Below are 20,631 nucleotides of genomic sequence, written 5' to 3' on the forward strand. Positions count from 1 at the left end.
AGGGGTATGTGAGCAAAAACATTTGACCACCATTGCTCTAAGCTGCTTAAAGTTGTATCTTGGCTAAAGGCACTCAAATTGTCTATTGGATGCAACTTGTTTGATGCCACCTGTTGCTCCTGCTCCAATATCACACCTCCCACTTGCCTCAATGGATTTGCCCTCTGCAGAACTGCTCACCTGAACTCACCCAGATTTCAGGAGTAACAGCAGAGAAAATAAAAGAAAGATTATGGTAATTCAGTATCCCATAACCTAGAGAGACATGAGAATGTGGGTGGGGAGATTTCTAAAAGGAAGTGGGATCTGGATGTCCCTGTAAAAACCTGAGCATCTTGTGCCTAGCAAGCAGGTTCTCATGGTTACAACAATAAATCTCGTCTTTAAGGACTATTTTATGAAGGGTGCCTTGTACCCAGCTGATCAAGACTTCTGAGATCAGGAAGTAGGATGGAAAACTCAGCTCTTCTATCAGGGAAGATCACAAGGTGATGAAGGCTTTGAAGTTTCTCAAGGCAGGTAGTGTACAATCTTGGTGCAAACTTAGGGCCTCCTTTTCACGGCATAGAAATTGGTTATGCAAGTGATTATTAACAGAATGCTATTTTTAAAATACAAAATCATGCATTTCTGTAACTTAAATCCTTTCAATGATTTCCTGTAACTTTCAGGCTAACATTCAAACTTCTTAATTTAGCACTCAAGAACTTCACAGGCCAGCCCCTACCTTCCTCTCTAGCTTCATGTCTTAACACTCCCAGGAAACACACTGTATTCATTCCAGCCATCCCAAATGACCAGCAGATCTCAGCTGTGTCTGACTACTGTCCCAACTCAGTGACTATACAAATGCTAGTGTGTCTGCTTGGAAAGCTCTTCCTACTTCTTCACCTAATTTCTCTTCCTTTGAGACACAACTCAAGCATCATCTCCCGGGCCTCAAAATTTGATATTTTTCCTTCTTTGTGTCCTCAAAGCAACTGTACTCCAGCATTCAGTACATTGTACTGTATTCATTCATTCATTCACTTGCTAGGTCTTCTTGTATAATTTCCTAGCAGACAAGGCCTGCTACCTTAGAGGTAAATCAATGAGTGAAATAGGAAATAAATTAATATATAAATGAAAAAAAAGAATTCTAAACAAGGAACAGGGAAATAGAGGGGTTGTGATTTTTAAAAATAGCAAGAAATGAGGAAGCAGGAAGAAAAGCTGGGTAGAAGTTGAAGAGACAGAGGGACAGACGAAAGTGATGGCCTCTTCTTGCCTATTTCCCATCACAACACACAGGCCTCTGTCCCTGCTCAGATGCCCATAGCCTGCTGTAACAGACCAGCAGGACTCACAAACCAGCCCTGCCCCACTTATTAGCTATGTGACCTGATATAAATTACTAATCCTCTCTAAGCCCCAGTTTCCTCATCTCTGAAATGGAGATAAGTATATTAACCTCCATCATAGAGTTGTTATGAAGACTAAATCAGGTAATGCTTATGATAAAAGTGTGGTGTACACAATAAACACATGACAAATTTTAGCTGAAAATGCATTTCTAGCTAATGTTGAGGAATAAAAGAAAAGCCTGTTTCTCAGGCCCAGGAAAGCACAAAGCCTGGACTAGGACATTGGACTAATCTGATCTGGAATCATTCTCTGATCTAGGATATTTTAGCTCAGTGCTGAATGCAGCAAAGCAAACCTAAATCAGTAATGTTACCATCATTTGAATCCATTCTTTAGCTGAAAGATACATTAATTGTAAGCTTGAAGTTGAGGTCAAGAAGATTCTTATATTTCTATGTTAATGATATAGTTTTAGTGTTTTGAGTTTAGAAAGAAAGCAAAAAATCATATGATATTGACACATGAAAGATCTAAGATCCAGCCCCACAGCAAAAGAAGCTTCACTTAATGGACCCTGTTCTTCTCAAGCCTCCTGAAGTTGCCAAAATATTCTTCACAAATGAACAGTCACAGTGTTTGCCTACTGACCCAACCACTGGGTTGGATTTGGAGGTAAAATATTATCCAGTTGGATTAATTATTATATCACATTGGACCAGATGCCTCTACCAGGCACCAGTTTTCTTGGCTGGTCACATATTAACAATCATCATCTTGACATTCTAAACATTCTGCGTGATTAGTAGTTCCTGGCAGCAGTGACTGATAATTACTGGAATCTCTGCTTACTGGGTGATTATGTAACATCTACACCTAGCTGCATGGCTAGTCACAATATTTTGTGATGTTTGGACTGAAGAGTCTTGTATTCACCAGATTGATCTTCTTATTTGTTTCATATTTTGCTTTTCCTACCTTTGTGCCTTTGCTCACTCTCTTTCCTCCACCCAAAATGACCTTTCTTCCTTCCAACTGTTCAACTTCTAGAAGTCTTTTAAGGTTCTAATCAAATGCTCCTTTTGTCTGTCAACCACCCAAGGAAAAAAATAGCTTGCTTTTGAATTCCCACTGTACTTTATTTTATTTTCTGTAGAGTGCTTTTTGCTTTATATCCTGTATTTTCCTTACTAGCACAATGCCTTACCCACAACCGGCACTAAATAAAATTTTATTGAAGTCATGAACTAGCATTGTTCATGTTGTTCATGTTGTTAGTTATCTACTACAACTAAGGATACTATAGATTACTTGAAAATGTAAACAGACATATCATTTAATGAAAAGAAAACACCTTACTCCCTATGAGGAAATCCTGCTTTTTAACCAACAGCTAAGTCCCCTTCCTGTTTATCTGCCTCCCAAAGGGTTTGGAAAAGAGATTCTAGGCAGAATAATTTCTAGAATTTCATCTCTGGCTTATCATAAAAATAGCTTGGCCTTGCTCTCACTTCCTTGATAGTGAAACACTGCTCTAAGTAGTAGCAGCAGAATTCAGAATTAGGGAAATTTGGAAATGATGGATTTAAGTTGATGCTTAAACTTAAGATGTGGACTGAAAAAAAGAGCAAAGATGCTCTCCACTTGTTCCCCTTATTGATCTACTCGTTCCCAAAAATGAGAGTCCTAGTGAGGTTACAGATGACCTAGAGCTGGAGGGTAAAATTGGGAATATAATAGAGGATACTTATATGGACTCAGTATTAGATGATATTAAGGAATTATTTTCAAATTTGTCAGATTGAGTAATGGCATGCTTATTGTGAAATATAAAAGGCTTATCAGTTAGAGATGCATGCTGCAAAATGATATGATTTCTGAGATTTGCTTTGAAATACTCAAGAGAAAAGAGGAGGAATGGAGAGAAATAACAAAATTGGGAAAATGTTAATAATTATTGAGTTGACTGATTAATACGTAGAAGCTCATTATACTATTCTCCATAGTTTTGTGTGCTAAACCATTTCTACACTGAAAGTTCTGAAAGACAAATAATCTTTTAAGGTAATAGTTATCCTCATATAGCTGATTTCCAAACTAGATGTTTGCCTGAAATGACAAATAAGGATATGAAAGGGAATTTTTATTATCTAGATCACCAGTCTGTGCCATTTGATTTAATCCACACTACTCCAAATCACTGTTATTTAAGGTTCTCTGTTAACTCAGAAAGCTATATGTGTGTAACCTGGAAAAATATCTGTGGTTTTAACTTCAAATATACTACAGTTATGTACATTGTGTTCTTAATCAAGATTTCAGACATCCCAGTAAACCAGTTCTTTGGTGTTTGTTTGTTTGCTGTTTCTTGAAGTCATAGTTATGTTTTTTAAAAAATAAGTTATACTAAAAATGGGGGCAGGGAAAGGGAGATCAGAAGTAGTCTATAGGTTAATAAATTTCCTGGCAGGATATCCTGGTAATAATCTACGTGGGCACCTAATAATTATTCAGCATATCTGACCCTAGTTAAAATTTAGTTCTGAACTATTAATCAAATACTGTCTTCTGAAGAAGTTAGTTAATAACTCTGTACCTTTCTCTACCCTTATTTTTCTAACATCAGGCAAATACCAAACAAATTCAGAACTTTTCCCCTTAGCTTTAACCAAAATAGCCCCAAATTTCTATTCACTGAGTAATCTAAGGCACAAAAGGCTTTATCGTGTTAAATGTTGCTTGCTGCCTCTTACAAATACCACCAAAGATTGGAATCCTCAGATATCTGAGGAACATATTTCTTCATTTCTATTTTGTCCTGGGATGAGCATATATTCCCCCCAAAATCTATATGTTTTTGATCCCAACTTTACCAAGTATCAAATGGTAGAAATTGGTAGAAGTAATTTTATTGATTTGCCTAATAGCACTGGCTTGAAAGAAATTAATTTATTGATTTGCTTAATAGAAATAGAATCTGCCTACTAGAACTTACTTCAGGAAAAGGAACATTCCAGTTTAAAAAAAAATTTTTTTAAGCCTTAGTAAGCCCCTTTATTGTTGGCTACTTGCATAGAAAGGATTTTACAGTTTGGTGGCCTAACAGTGCTTCAACAGATCAAGGCTTTAAGAAATGGAACTCACGAAGCTAAGCTTAAAGGACCCAGCAAAAACTTTGAAACTGGTATCAGCCTACATTTTCACATTCCTCTGTATATCTCTGGCTATTGTAGGCATCCAAATCCTTCAGAAAAAGTATCTAATTCAGCATTTCCTAAATATATTTACTTATAGAACTGAGATATTATTAATCATTACCTGAACAAAGGACTTCATGGTCAAGTGAAGTTGGAGAAATTCTGTGTCAAACAAAGTTCACATATCTCTTCACTTTGGGACTTTTTAGTCTCTTTATTATGATAGTAGTATTATGAATTTTCAAGGAAGGGAATGTCATTAAGGACAGTGCAATGTTCAGAAATTATCCTGCGAAACTACTGTTCCAAAAATATATTGATGGCTATGATCTGAAAATACACCCAGGTACACATACAAATACACACACACACACACACACACACACACACACACACATATAGATACGAACATACTAGAAGACATGGGTGAACCATTTTTTGCGCTCGTATAAACAAGTATAAATCAACTAAAATTGTGTGTCAGCAAGACAAGGAATATCTCCCTTCCACTCAAAGAAACAAGAGAGATCTATTTTTCCAGCAGCCCTTCAGACTGTGGTTTTGGGCAGCTACTTCCTTCCTGCTCTAAAAACATCAAATCCAGGAACTGAGAAACTGATAAGGAAGGAGATGCCCTGCTTGCTGCTATGTCAACTCCAGGAAACTTACTAAGATCTGGCCCTGACTCTGTAAAACCTGGAAATGAATTCATAGATAAATTACTTTTTTTTCTTTAGTTTCCTCAATTAGAGTAAATCAGATCTCTCTTAGCTATCTCAAAGGCCATGGCTATCTACTCAAAGAACATTTAGTTTACACTGTGAGTAATAATAATTCAAAAAACACAAGGACACCACAAAAAAAGAAAAAAGAACATTACTGGCCAATATCATTGATGAACATAGATGCAAAAATCCTCAACAAAATAGTAGCAAACCAAAATCAACAATACATTAAAAGGATGAGGCAGAATTATCCTAGAGATGCAAGGATGGTTCAGTATTTCAAATTAATCAATGTGATACACCACATTGACAAAATGAAGAATAAAAAAATCACATGATCATCTTGATAGATGCAGAAAAAGCTTTTGACAAAATTCAACATCCATTTATGATAAAAACTCTCAACAAAATGGGTATAAAGGAAACATACCTCAACATAATAAAGGCTATATATGACAAGCTAACATCATACTTAAGAGTAAAAAGCTGAAGGCATTTCCTCTAAGATCAGGAACAAGACAAGGATGCCCAGTCTCACCATTCTTATTCAATGTACTATTGGAAGCCCTAGCCATGGAAATCAGATCAAAAAAAGAAATAAAAGGAATCCAAATTGAAAAGGAAAAAGTAAAACTGTCACTGTTTGCAGATGACATCATACTATATATAGAAAATTCTCAAGTAGCCACCAAGAAACTACTAGAGCTCATTAATGAATTCAGTAAAGTTACAGGATACAAGATTAATATACAGAAATCTGTTGCATTTCTATACACTAACAACAAACTATCAGAAAAATAAATTAAGGAAACAATCCCATTTACTATCACATCAAAAAAAACAAAAACAAAAACCTAGGAATAAACCTAGCTAAGGAAAATTACAAGACACTGATGAAAGAAATTAAAGATGAGACAAACCAATGGAAAGATATACCGTGCTCATGGATTGGAAGAATTATTATTGTTAAAATGATCATACTCCCCAAGGCAATCTACAGATTCAATACAATCCCTATCAAAATATCCATGGCATTTTTTCACAGAACTAAAACAAATAATTCTAAAATTTTATTGAAAACACAAAAGACCCTGAATAGCAAAAAAAAATTTTGAGAAAGAACAGTGCTGGAGGAATCATGCGCTCTGATTTTTGACTATAACACAAAGCTACAGTAATCGAAACAGTGTGATACTGGCACAAAACAGACACATAGATCAATGGAACAGAATAGACAGCTCAGAAATAAACCCACATTTACATGGTCTATTAGCCTACAACAAAGGAGGCAAGCATATACAATGGGGAAAAGACAGCCTCTTCAATAAATGGTGTTGGGAAAATTGTACAGCTACATGTAAAAGAATCAAGCTGGACTACTTTCTCACACCATATACAAAAGTAAAATCAAAATGGATTAAAGACTTAAATATAAAACGTGAAACTATAAAAATCCCAGAAGAAAACAGGCAGTACACTCTTTAACATTGATCTTAGCAATATATTTTTTGGATTTGTCTTCCCAAGGCAAGGGAAACAAAAGCAAAAATAAACAAATGGAACTATGACAAACTAAAAAGCTTTAGCACAGCCAAGGAAACTATCAACAAAATGAAAAGGAAGCCTACTTAATGGGACAATATATTTGCAAATGATATATTCAATAAGGAGGTTAATATCAAAAAATACAAATAACTCATACAACTCAACATCAAAAAAACGAAGAACCTAATTTAAAAATAGATAGAGGATCTGAATAGACATTTTTCCAAAGAAAACACACAGATGGCTGACAGACACATGAAAAGATGCTCAACATCACTAATCATACAGGAAATACAAATCAAAACTGCAATGAGATACCACCTCACACCTGTCAGAATGGCTATATTCAAAAAGACAACAAATAACAAGTGTTGCCAAGAATTCAGAGAAAATGGAACCAGCTTGCACTGTTAGTGGGTTTATAAGTTGGTGCAGCCACTATGAAAAACAATATGGAGGTTCTTCAAATTTTAAAAATAGAGCTGTCATATGATCCAGCAATTTCACTTCTGGGTATTTACCTGAAGAAGACAAAACCACCAATTTGAAAAGATATATGCACCTCTATATTTATTGCAGAATTATTTATAATAGCCAAGATATGGAAGAAACTTAAATATCCATCAATATACAAATGAATAAAGAAGATATGGCATACACATGTACACACACAATGGAATATTACTCAGCCATAAAGAAGAAAAAAATCTTGCCATTTGTGACAACATGGATAAATCTAGAGGATATTATGCTAAGTGAAATAAGCCAGAGAAATAAAAATGCCACATGATCTCACTTAACATGTGGAGTCAAAAAACAAAACAAACAAGTGAAGCAAAAATAAGAACAGACTCATAGGTTCAGAGAACAAACAGGTGGTTGCCAGAAGGGAAAAGAGTGATGGAGGAAGGGCAAAATAGGTGTAGGAGATTAAGAGGTACCAACCTCCAGTTACATAGTAAATAAGTCATAAGGATGTAATATACAGCATAAGGAATATGATCAATATTGTAATAACTCTACATAGAGACAGATGGTTATTAGAAATAATGGTGATTAGTTTATAATGTATACATATGTCAAATTATTATTTAGTACACACAAAACTAACGTAATATTGTATGTCAACTATATTTCAATAAAATTATTTTTAATTTTTACATTTTTTAACTTAAAAAGTGAATCTGCAAGTCATAAGTCCTAACAATTTCAAATATCGCAGTCCCTTTAAAGATTCTAAACTAATAGTAGTCAGGACTAACTAGGAAAAAGGCATACTCAGCTAACATCTGTGGCTTTTGATGGAAAAATTCTATTTCATCTTGATGCTGGGGTGGACAGGTAGGTATGTTTACAGAGTCACTGGTGATCAGTGCAGCCCTTCACAACCTCTCTTCTATTGAAGACAAAATGACAATATATCCAAAGACATATATTGACTCATGGGTTTTCATCTTTTCCACTCTCTTTCCTCACAGTTTTACTTCTCTTCCATGCAGCCCAATGCAGCCTCTACCTGGATCATTCCACTGTAGTCAGGGTGCCAGCTTCAGCTCTACTTACACTATTGCTAAATCAGTCTAAGAGGGAACTATGTTGGCATTGGTTCCCAAGCCAACTGTAGCAGCTACTGGGGAAAGAATTGACAGTCAAATCTAAGCCCATGAAACTTAGGTAGGCAAAAGCTAGGTGCAGTCCTACAGGATGGAGGAACAGAGCTAAGGTTGAAGAGCAGAGGGTGGATTTCAACATGGCCAGAGATAAGATCCAATCATGACAACAATCTAATACATTTGGAGAAGTGGAGATTGGGGAGGGGGTTAAAAGCAGCCAGAGACCACAAAGACCTACCATCAAACTTGATATATTATAACAAATGGAAGCCTCTAGTTATGGCAGACCAGTGCAAACAGTAGGTTATCTGTAAGCATTGTTAAGGTATTCTTAGGCTATTTCCCCATGCTATTCTTCTAAGCAATACATATCTATAAATAACCTCTTCTAAAGTTTTCTAGAATCATCCACATTGAGAAAAATTACCTGGATGTCATAACAAAAAAGATATGAATTGAATCTTTATATTTTGGGAGTAAACATCCTGATATGGATGCACTGGAAATGATTAATGCTTTTCTTCTTTCCTTGCCAAAAGACTGGCATTTGCTTAGCTGAATAGACACAGAAAAGCCTGTTCTCTATATATGGAATGAAACCCAAGCTATTTTTATAGGCAGAAAAAAAATCAAGTTCTCAGATTATCTATGGAAGTAATCCAATATTGGGATAATACCATTCTCCTAGTGGTCTTCCATGGAAATATTTGACCTGCATTTGTAACACATCAAATACAAAGCTGGTTCAAGTGAATCCTCTGTCCCAGAACTCCATAGATACCACAGAAATATGAGGATGGGAGCCACAGATAAATGTGGAGAAGTGGAAAGGAGTGCATAGAAGAAAACAAGGTAAGATTTTGATGGGAGATTTAGATCCAAGGAGGACTTTTTAAATTTATTTTTTGATAGAATATTGAAACCCTAATAGAGTCTGACCATGCTGTTATGAAGGTGGCAGTTTCTGTGCCATCTTTCTGCTCAGTCTGCTTCCCTTTGTGGTCACATTTTATTCTTACACCCATGAGAATTTAATCCAACTAGACTTCTTGCATGCAACCCTTGTTTATTTAGTACAGATTACGTTAAAATCTGTATCGAAAGAATGAGTAATTGAATTAATGTATAGCTTAAATACTATTTACCCTTTTGACTTTTCCACCTCTTGCCTTTATTTATCCTTTTTTTTTCTGCAACGTTTTACCATTCATTTTGCACTTTGCAGATTGTACATGGAAAACTACTTTGGCAGTGTTAAAAAACAAAATTTAACTGAGTAAACTTTAAAGACCTTATTGGCTTTATTCAACAATTCATGAATTGGGCACCATCCCATCTAGCAGAAGAAAAGGAGCTCTGAGGAGCTGTACAGAATGTCAGACTTCTACAGACAGAAGGCAGCAGGAACAAGGAAGTTAGACTAGCAAAAACATGGACTGGTTGTGGCAAGAGCACTTTCTTTTAGGGGGTGGCAGGGGTCTATCAGGAAGATGGCCTCGCTAGTGCAGACCAGGTAATCCCAGATTGACTGGTGTAAGATTCCATTTCTGGGAGAGGATGAAACTGTAACTACTTGTCAGTTTAATGATGTGGGGTTTAGCATAGTGACCCCATTTTGGGGCCCATGGTCTTGTTTTTAACAGTTATATAATAAGGGAGGTTTTGTTGATTATTTGCATTCTGTGCATTCTGGATTTTTTTGAGCTCTTTTTCTATCTTCCACATTCAATGAAAACCCCGAAAAAAGTGTATAGGTCATTTTATTTCTATATTTATTAATGAAATTCCACAAACCCTTCTTTATAAATCCTTATTTTTCCCACTTTACTTGAGTTTGGAAGTCACAATAATGTCAATGTTTTCTTAACTTTAAATCTTACTCAAAAAATTTATAGCTCATTTTTCATGAATGCATATTTGATATGTCCCTGTTGGTTTTTGTAAACAATTACAGCAATACAGAAAAATACAAATAGCAGGATGAATATCTCCCAAGGTTCAGCATCCAGAAATTTCTAGTATTAGCATTTTAATGAACATACACCTCAATTTTTCTCTGGGAATATACAGTTTCATATGAAGGGGATCTTTCTACTCAGGCTGTTTGAAACAATGTTTTTTCACTAAAGCATACGTTGGGCATAATTCCATATTCAAAATATAGAACTCCTTGCAGCCTGCAAGGCTGAGTGTAATCTGGCTACACCTACCTCCTGTCTTACCTGCAACTACTCTCCTCCTTACTCTTCCCACTTCTACTGACTTCCTTCTTATTCCTCAAGCACAAAAAGCTTCCTCCTACCTGAGGGCTTTTATATTTTCTGTGTCCTCATTCTTGTAATGCTCTTCCTCAAGTTCTTTGACAGTCCACCTTATGTTTGTTATTTATGTCTCACCTCTAATATCCTCCTCGAGAGATATTCCACAATGACTTTATCTGAAGGGGCCACCCAGTCACTCTACATCTCATCACCCTGAGTTATTTTCATCATAGTTTTATCTCTGTTTGAAATAAACTTAATATTTTGTCAAACAATCAGGGTACTTTTTAGTGAATCCTTTAAACAGCAATTAGGAGATTAATAAACTGACCAAATAGCAATACCTCAAGCAAATCAAAACACTATCAGAACCGAAGACTTCAAGGACAATGCGCATTACTGTGGAACTTACAGATCATCAACTTACACCTTCTAACAGGAAAACAAAAAAGACAATGAATCTCCTCCAGAAAATAGGAAGAATCATCACAGTTATTGCTTGTAAGTTAAAGCTTTAACCCAGCTGGCCATAGCTTATTATATAAACTGTAGGAGAGGGCTTCCCTGGTGGCGCAGTGGTTGAGAATCCGCCTGCCGATGCAGGAGACACGGGTTCGTGCCCTGGTCCGGGAAGATCCCACATGCCGCGGAGCAACTGAGCTCGTGAGCCATGGCCGCTGAGCCTGTGCGTCCAGAGCCTGTGCTCCGCAACGGGAGAGGCCACAACAGTGAGAGGCCCGCATACCGCAAAAAAAAAAAAAAAAACTGTAGGAGAGCTGCTAAAAAAAATCTAAATTTTAGGCAACATAAGCCTCCAATCAGTTCAATTAACTTTATGTTGTAAGAAATATTTAAAGCTCAGTTTAAATGATGAGATCCCTAAGACATAAAAATAGTAATAAAATGCTTTTTTCCAAAACTCCGTCAATGGAATCTATAGCCAGATTTTCTATACGTAATTGTAAATATAAATAATATTATCATTTGAGAAGAAATATTCATCTCTTCTATGAGGAAAAATTCAATTGTTAAAAACATTTGTAAATGATGACCTGGTTCAATTACTGTGAATATCTTGGAAATCAGATGGAAAAAGAGACCAATGATTTTTAAAGTCATTTAATAAACAGCAATTCACTTAATTTAAAATAAAAATGAAAACCACTATTTTGAGGGTTTTTTTTTTTTTTTTTTTTGGTTCTTCTTAGTCATAAACCTGCAGGGCTCTAAGACTCATCTAGGAGTATTCATTAGTGCAGCCTGGAAAAAAAAATGTGAACATTAGGCACTAATGTCTGAAAATGTATACAATAAGAAACAAATGGTAGAAAAAAGTTGCTCTAGGATTCACCACAAAGTGCTTGTAGTTCATTTAACTTAAAAACATTTTAGGGCTTCCCTGGTGGCGCAGTGGTTGAGAGTCCGCCTGCCGATGCAGGAGACACGGGTTCGTGCCCTGGTCCGGGAAGATCCCACATGCCGCGGAGCAGCTAAGCCCGTGAGCCATGGCCGCTAGGCCTGCGCGTCCGGAGCCTGTGCTCCGCAACGGGAGGGGCCACAACGGTGAGAGGCCCGCATACCGCAAAAAAAAAAAAAAAAAAAAAAAAAAAAAAAAAAAAAACACATTTTAAATTTAAAAGATATTTGAAAATTAAACATTTCTTCTTCCTGCTGAATCATAATTTTTTAGGCAATTTGTGATCTGCAGTTGCTCCTGGGTAACTATTAAATATGGACTTTTTAACCTCTAACCAGAACTTGAAACCATTAAGAGAGTCAAGTATTGTTAATTTCATGACTCTATAGAAAGTTCACTTGTGGAAACACCTACTGTAATTCAAGCATTGCATTGAGCATTCTGAAATTGCCATGAAGTTAAATGGTGAGATTAATAATTTTGGAGATTGTTGTTTCATACTCCTGGGGTGAATCAATTTTTCTTTCCTTTTACTAAGTACATTACATGGACTCCAGTCTTCAGAGGTCTTCCCTTTACTCCCCAAATAACAATCAAATTCTCCCTTTCTACTTGCACAAAATAGTAGTCAGTCTTTTACAGGACCTTCCCTCTAAGTATTTTTAAGGGTCCCAATGTGTGCATATACATATTCCACAAATCTGTGTAGGTTATTATACATTCACTGTCAATTCAGTCAGATGCTCCGGGGATCTCTATTGCTGCACCTCTCAAAAGACCAGGCTTTTTTACTGAAGACTAGAACAATATAAAGGGAAATTTAAAGTCAGACTAAGAAAGCTTAAAATTGGATATCAGTTATTTCTACTTCTAGAGACAACTGGTCATAGCTCTTCATTGGAAGTCTCTCACCTGGCCTGGTCCCTCTTTAGTGTTGCAGCTTGCTGCTATTTGCTAGGTCCATCTTACCTCTCATAGACAGAAGTATCCCAAAGGAGCCCTCAGTTTCTATTGCTCCCCCACTTAATCAGCATGATATTATAAAATCTGCAGAAATACCACTCTGCCCACTACAGAGTCAAGGTTTCCTGTTATAGAACAGCTGAGCTTTTCCTTGTCCTTAACTTTTCCATTCCAGATGTTGGATTTATCTATGCATAACTGGAAGAAGCATTAAAATCTTTCCCAAAAGCACAACTTTGACCCAAAGATAAATTATGCCTCCACCCTTAGAGCAACAGAGAAAACCACTAACAGCTTTAAAATAGTAACCCGGGGCTTCCCTGGTGGCACAGTGGTTGAGAGTCCGCCTGCTGATGCAGGGGACGCGGGTTCGTGCTCCGGTCCGGGAAGATCCCACATGCCGCGGAGTGGCTGGGCCTGTGGGCCATCACCACTGAGCCTGAGCGTCCGGAGCCTGTGCTCCGCAACGGGAGAGGCCACAACAGTGGGAGGCCCGAGTACCGCAAAAAAATAAATAAACTAATTTAAAAAAATAAAATAAAATAGTAACCTGATAGTCTGAATGAATGAATTAGACCTACAATATGGATAGATCTGGAAAAAAATTTTAATGTTGTAGATAATATATTATGAAATACTTCATGTAAATATATTTTATATAAATATGCAAATAAGCATTAAGTATATAGAAACATGAGCAGGGAAGCTCTTCACCAATCTTAAATATCAGTTGTCTCTGCAGAAGAAGAGAAGAGAATGCGATTGGGAATGTGATACAAATGGACCTTCAACTCTATAAGATTTTATTTTCAAAAAGAAAAAGAAAACAAATATGGCAAAATATTAACATAAATCAAGGCAGTAGGTAAATGAATGAATAAATATATTTGGCAGTTATGGTTCTGGTACTTACACAGTAGCTTGTAGCAGAGAAACCCTCCCATAGATAACAATCATAAACTCTGGGACAGGATATAAGACACAACTATTCAAAGTCACTGTAGAGTGACCAGAAGAAGGTAGAAAGTGAAAGAAGGGATTATACTGTGTATAATTTCAGTATATAAGGCATTTCCACTAAGGATATTCCCCAGTTTGCATGGCTTACCTAGAATTCAAACAGAAACTTACAGGCTTGTTGGTATGATCTGTCAGAGGACAGAGTTTGGCTCCAAGGATCCAGTGGAAAATTACAACTAGAAGGCTGAAAGAAATTAGCAGCTGTTTGATTTGCTGCACTCTTTAAGGAAGAAAGGTCTAAAGTCTGGAGTATAGTCTTGATAAACATCTTGGGCTTCCCACACACTCACCCAAACAAAACTGAAAATCGATCTTCTATCTACCAAACTTAAAATCAAATTTCAGTATATCATCCAGTAATTTAATTTCTTACCATGTTATTATAACTAGACATAGTGAATGATACCTCATAGAGACTCTGGATTCTATTATCTTCCTCTGAACCACGTTAATTTGTTTTTCTAGCAGGCAATTAAATTACTAAATAAATCACTCCAGTTCCCAGGCAATGCCACAGTGGTGGTGGTGATGATGCTGGGCAGAAAGGAGGGGGATCCTTCTCTCTGGCCAGATGGCCTGATTCTTGTGGAGCCAAGAACATACAAGGAATCCCATTGCTTTTTTCTCTTTATATAATGACTGCTTAACCCCAGGGGCAGAGACAATTACAGGAAATGTGCAAGAGAGTAGGGAGACTAAAGGCCTAATTTATTGACAGAGGAATGGGAGGAGGGTTGGATATTGGGAGCCAGAAAGTATCAGGTACATTATAAAGAGGATGGATCTAGCCATAAATTTGTGTATGAATTTTTAGGCTCACTTTAAAGCTGTGACTCCATGGATCTAACCCCAAAGAGCACATAAAACATTTTGATAACTAAACTCTAAGGCAGATCACTGACCAGATCACTGATAACTGACCAGATCAATGATTGGCCACTGGTAAAACTCACACAGGACCAATCAGAAAAGCACTACACAGACTAAAGACTAACTTGACATGTAGCCATAGTCCACAGAAGGTCAGTAGGACCTGAACCTAACCAGGTTGATGTCTGTTAAAAGAAAAAAATGTTCCCATATGATTTAAATAAGACCTAGAGTCACATAACAGAACATTCAAAATATCCAGGATACATTCCAAAATTACTTAATACACAAAATGCTAGGAAAATTTGAACATCTAGAGAAGGAAAAGGCAATTGCCAGATGCTAACCCAAAGATGACATGGATGGTGAATTTCATATAACACCTATGAAGCAGCTATTGTAACTAAACTTCAAGAAGTAAAGTTAAGCACTCAAGAAACAAAGAGAAATATGGGAGAAAAATCTTAGCATACAAATAGAATATGTGAAAAAAAATAAAAAACAAATGGAAATGTTAGAATTAAAAATATAATAAGCAAATTTTAAAATTCTCTGGATAAGCTCAATAGCAAAATGGAGGTGAAAAAGAAAGTCTTAATGAACTTGAAGACAGATCAACAGAAATTACCTAATATGGACAAAAAAAGAGAAAAAAAAGATTTTTTAAAATAAGCAGAACCTCAAGAGGCTGTAGGACATTATCAGAAGATCTAATATTTATGCCATTTAAAACCCAAAAGAAGAGGGAAAAGAATAGGTACAGAGAAAAACATTTGAATAAATAATGGCTGAAAACTTCCTAAATTTGGAAAAAGACATAAACTTATAGAATCCCCAAAAGCTCAGTGAATCCCCAAGCAGGATAAACTAAATGAAATTTATGCCCAGACATGTCATCACCAAACTTCTGAAAACTAAAAACCAAAAAACTTTCTTGAAAACAACCAGAGAAAAGCAATACATTATGTAGATGGGAACAACAATTTGAAGTGTCACAGATTTCTCATGGGAAATCATGGATGCCTGAAGGACATGGAAATAAAAGAACTGTCAATTAAGAGTCCTACATCCAGTGAAAATATCCTTCAAAAATGAAGAAGCAATTGAAACATTATCAAATGAAGAAAAACTAAAAGAATTTGTCAACAGCAGATTTACCCTGAAAGAAATGTTAAAGGAAGATCTGAAGAAAGAAAGGAAAATGATATCAAAGGGAAGCTTGAAACTATGAAAGTAAAGGAAGGTCAACAGAAATTATAGCTATCTGAATAAATATGAGACTATTTTTATGCCAAGTTCTTTAAATAGTTATGATGGATGAAAGCAAAAATGGTAACATTGTCCCATGGGGTCTCAATATATATCAGTATAATACATATGAAAATTACAACATTAAGGGTTCTATATGTGGTATGACTTCTACATCACATGTGAAGTGATAAAATTCTACTTAGACTATAAAAGTTAAATATAAATATATTATAATATCTAGTGCCACCATTAAAGTACACACAAAAACACACACACACAGATCAATAGAAATTACCTAATATGAAGAAAAAAGAGAAAAAAAGATTTTAAAAAATAAGCAGTACCTCAAGGGGCTGTAGGATATTATCAGTCAAAAGCTCAATAAATAAATTAAAAGGGAATACTAAGAAAATACTCATCACAAAAGAAAACAGGAAAAAAAGAAAACAGGAAAGTAGAAATAGAGGAACAAAAATTGGAGGAAAACAGAAAAAATAATAAAACAGTAGGCCCATTTGTTTTAAACATATATAAATCTAAACATATAGATAATTATATTAAAATTAAATGCTTTAAAAACACCAATTTTAAAATGTAGATTTCAGAATGTACCAAAAAACAAAGACCCAACTACATTACAGCAAACCCACTATAAATATAATATTTATATTATAAATATAAAGTAAAAGAATAAAAAGGTATAGCATGCAAGTATGAACCAAGAGAAGATAGAAATGGCTATTAATACCAGAGAAAAAGGAAGCTTATAACAAGTAAAAGTTACTGGGGATAAAGAAAGACATTACCTAATGATTCAAGAGTTAATTCACCAAGAATATAACAGTCTTAAACATGATTTATCCAACAACAAAGCCTCAATATACATGCGATAAAATTTGATAGAATTAAAAAGAGAAATCTCCAATTATAGTTGGAAACTTCAATACTCTCATTCAATAATCAACAGAACAAATAAATTTTTAAAATTTTAGCAAAAGTATCAAAGAATAAAACAATACTATTAATTAACTGGAGCTAACTAACATTTATAAAATTCCACCAAAAGACAGAATACACATTCTGCTCAAGTGCAGTTGAAACATACCTCAAGATAGACCATATCCTGGATCAGAACACATCTTAACAATTTTTTTAAATGAAACCATATAAAATATGTTCTCTGATCAGAATGAGATTAAACTAGGAAGATAACTGGGAAATCTCCAAATACATGGTAATTAAACAACACAGTTCTAAATAACCTACGGCTTGAGAAGGGAGTCATAAGAAAAATTGGAAAATATTTTGAATTGAATGAAAATGAAAAATCAACATATTAAAATTTGTGGGATACAGCCAAAGCAGTGTTTAGAGGAATATTTATGACTGATAAGAGGTTAATATCCAAAATATATAAACAGCTTATGCAACTCAACATCAAACAAGCAAACAAAATGATTCAAAAATAGGCAGAAGACCTGCATAGACATTTTTCCAAAGAAGACATACAGATGGCCAACAGGCACATGAAAAGATATTAAACATCACCAATCATCAGAGAAATGCAAGCCAAAATCACAATGAGACATCACCTCACTTCTGTCAAAATGGCTATTATCAAAAAGACCACAGGGCTTCCCTGGTGATACAGTGGTTAAGAATCTGCCTGCCAATGAAGGGGACACGGGTTCAAGCCCTGGTCTGGGAAGATCCCACATGCTGTGGAGCAACTAAGCCCAGGAGCCACAACTACTGAAGCCTGCACATCACAGCTACTGAAGCCCACACGCCCTAGAGCCCATACTCGGCAACAAGAGAAGCCACTGCAATGAGAAGCCCGTGCACCACAATGAAGAGTAGCCCCTGCTCACCACAACTAGAGAAAGCCCACACACAGCAACAAAGACCCAATGCAGCCAAAAATTAATTAATTAATTTTAAAAAAAATGTTTAAAGAACAAAAAGACCACAAATAACAAATGTTGGCAAGGATGTAGAGAAAGGGAACCCTCATACACTGTTGGTGGGAACGTAAACTGATTCAGCCACTGTGGAAAATGTTATGGTGGTTCCTCAAAAAACTAAAATTCCAGTAATTTCACTCCTGGGTATATAGCTGAAGAAAACAAAAACACTAATTTGAAAAGATACATGTGCCCCAATGTTCAGAGCAGCATTATTTACAATAGCCAAGATATAGGAGCAATCTAAGTGTGCATCAACAGATGAATGGATAAAGAAGATGTGGTATATATAAATACACACACACACACACACACACACACACACACACACACGATGGAATACTATTCAGCCATAAAAAGGATAAAATTTTGCCATTTGCAACAATGTGGATGAATCTGGAGAGTATTATGCTTAGTGAAATAAGTCAGACAGATAAAGACAAATACTGTATGTTATCACTCATATGTGGGATCTAAAAAATAAAATGAATGAATACAACAAAACAGAAACAGACTCACTGATATAGAGAGCAAACTAGTGGTTACCAGTGCAGAGAAGGGAAGTGGCGAGGGGCAAGATAGGGGTAGAGAATTAAGAGGAACAAACTAATATGTATAAAATAAATAAGCTACAAAGATGTATTGTACAGCACAAGGAATATTGCTATTATTTTGTAATAACTCTATATGGAGTATAATCTATAAAAATATTGAATCACTATGTTGTACACCTGAAACTAATATAATATTGTAAATCAACTATACCTCAATAAAAAAGAAAAGAAACTTAAGAAATTTCTCAAATCAGCAATTTAAAAATCTATATCAAACTAGGAAAAAAAAAAGACCAAAATATACCCAAAGCAAGCAAAAGGAAGGAAATAAAGATAAGACCAGAAACCAATGAAACTAAAAACAGAAAAATAATACAGAAAAAAAATTTTTTAAAAAAACTGATTCTTTGAAACAATAACAAAATTAATAAACCTCTAACCAGATTGACAAACCAAAAAAGAAAAAACACAAATTATCAATATGAGGGACAAAATAAGAGATTCTACAGACACCAAAATGATAATAAGAGAAAACTAACAAACAACTCTACACACGTAAATTTGACAACTTAGGTGAAATGGATCAATTTTTTAAAAAACACAAACTATCACAACTTACCTAATAGGAAATATATAATTTGAATGACTCTGTAAAAAGAAATTGAATTCATAGTTTATAAACCTTCCTAAATTGAAAACTCTAGGCCCAGATGATTTCGCTGGTGAATCTACCAAAGTTTTTAAAAAGAAATAACATCTATTCTACAAGTATCTTCCAGAAATTAGAAGAGGAAGTAACACTTCTCAACTCATTCTGCAAAGCCAGTCTTACCTTGATACCAAAATTTAAAAAAAAAACAGTACAAGGAAAGAAAATTACAGACCAGTATACTTAATGGACATAAACACAAAAATCCTTAACAAAATATTAACAAAGTAAATCCAAGAAAAATACGAAAAAAATAATATACCACTACCAAGCGGGGTTCATTCCAAGAATGTAAGGTGGATTCACTATTTGTAAACCAATCAATGTAATCCAACATTCTAACAAGCTAAAGAGAAAAACACCAAAAACACATTATCATATCAATTAATGTAGCAAAATCATTTGACAAAATTCAATTGTCTTTTATAATAAAAACTTCCAGAAAACTTGGAATAGAGGGGAACTTCCTTAACCTGAAAGGATGCATCTACAAAAACCCCACATCATACTCACTGGTAAAATACTGAATACTTTTCCTGTAAGATCAGGTACAAGGCAAAGATTTCTACTCTCACCACTCCTATCCAGTACTGGACCATATGTTCTAGCAAGTGTAATAGGCAAGAGAAAGGAATAAAGACATACGGATTAGAAAACAGAGAAATAAAACTGTCTCTATTTGCAAATGAAATGATTGTCTATGTAGAAAATTTGAAGGAATTTTTTTAAAGAGGGGGTCTTCTAGAACTTAAAAGTTAACTTAGCAGGATCTCAGGATACAAATTCAACATTCAAATATTAATAGTATTTCTATATAGTAATAATAAATAGTATTTCTATAATAAATAATAGTTTTCAAAAATACCATAGAAAACAGCTCCAACAAATAAATAAGAATAAAAAATTGAAGTAAGTCAGACAAAGACAAATATCATATGATATCACTTACATGTAGAATTTTTTTTTAATGGTACAAATGGACTTATTTACAAAACAGAAATAAAGTCACCAATGTAGGAAAAAAGAACTTTTGGTTACCAGAGGGATAGGAAGGGGAGGGATAAATTGGGAGATTGGGATTGACATATACACATTACTAGATATATAATAGATAACTAATAAGGACCTACTGTACAGCACAGGGAACAGTACCCAACATTCTCTAATGGCCTATATGGGAAAAGAATCTAAGAAAGAGTGG

Source organism: Kogia breviceps, chromosome 5 (assembly GCF_026419965.1).
Source record: "Kogia breviceps isolate mKogBre1 chromosome 5, mKogBre1 haplotype 1, whole genome shotgun sequence".
NCBI lineage: Eukaryota > Metazoa > Chordata > Mammalia > Artiodactyla > Physeteridae > Kogia > Kogia breviceps.